We start from the raw sequence: 1,131 nt of genomic DNA on the forward strand, positions 1-1,131 counted from the left end.
CCAAGGACGCCCATGCCCATCTCGGTACCCCACCATTCCACTCACCCCAGCCCCCCGCTCGCGGTCTGTCCGCGGGAAGTCCAGGATGGAGAGGGGCTACCCTGCCTCCCTCTGCGTGTAGGAGCCGTGAAAGGCTGGGGCCCGTCAGCATCTCTCATCCCCCCTCCGCCCACTCCCCCCACGCTCCGCGCGAGGGGCAGGGGAGGGTGGAAAGGGCCAGGGCGGGGGGCCCCAAGGGTCGGTCTGAACGTGGCCCCGACCCGCCCGGCCCCTGCGAGCCACGCACCTGGACGTTACCAGAGCCTTCGGGCTCGGTTTTTAAACTTTTTTTTGATGGTTACGTATGAGAAGGGGTGTGGATGCCGAAGAGGGCCGCCCCGGCCTGGCAGGATGTCCTGGGCGGACCGGCGGGCAGGCACTGTGGCGGTGGCGAGAGCAAGAGGGACCTGCGAGCCCCCCCTGCTCCCATTGCCCCCAGATCCGCCCGGCCGCGCTCCCCCTTCGGGGACAGCAGGCCGGGGGACCCCTGACCGGTGCGGACAAGGGAAACCCCCCCCCCGCCGGCGGGGCTTTGGCTGCACGGGGGGAAAAAGAGAAGGGCCTCCCAAAAAAAAGCCAATGTGACAACTCTTAGCGGTGGATCACTCGGCTCATGCGTCGATGAAGAACGCAGCTAGCTGCGAGAATTAATGTGAATCGCAGGACACATTGATCATCGACACTTCGAATGCACTTGTGGCCCCGGGTTCCTCCCGGGGCTACGCCTATCTGAGCATCGCTTCAAGGTCAATTGTCCCCGTGGATGCGGTGGGCGGCAGGACACGCGCGGCCCTCTCCTCCCCTGGAGGGTGGAGGGCCGTGAGCAGCCCCGTCGCTGCTCTCCGCGGGAGGCGCGGCTGGGGCCTCGCAGGCACACGGGGAGTCAGTCCGTCGGTTGGTCCCACGTGGCCCCTTTCCCCCTTCCCGTCCGCGGGCAGCTCTCCCCGACATCTTCGTCCCCCTAAGTTCAGACTCGATGCCTCGGAGCGCTCGCTTCGGGGAGCTCATCCCGTTCGTGGAGGAGCGTGGCATCACAGCGGCCGGTCCCCGTGTGCCCCGTCGCCCCATCCACTCTCCCCTCGCACTCCTGGA

The 1,131-nt window shown here is 67.4% G+C and overlaps 1 non-coding gene across 1 annotated transcript; it reads left to right on the forward strand.

Moving 5' to 3' along the window:
- The first annotated feature begins 625 nt into the window (after positions 1 to 625).
- Positions 626 to 778, forward strand: LOC127035782 (5.8S ribosomal RNA). The gene has a single exon (XR_007769941.1). It is a non-coding gene; the product is annotated as a 5.8S ribosomal RNA (ribosomal RNA).
- Positions 779 to 1,131: the final 353 nt, after the last annotated feature.

Source organism: Gopherus flavomarginatus, chromosome 16 (genome assembly GCF_025201925.1).
Source record: "Gopherus flavomarginatus isolate rGopFla2 chromosome 16, rGopFla2.mat.asm, whole genome shotgun sequence".
Taxonomy (NCBI): Eukaryota; Metazoa; Chordata; order Testudines; family Testudinidae; genus Gopherus; species Gopherus flavomarginatus.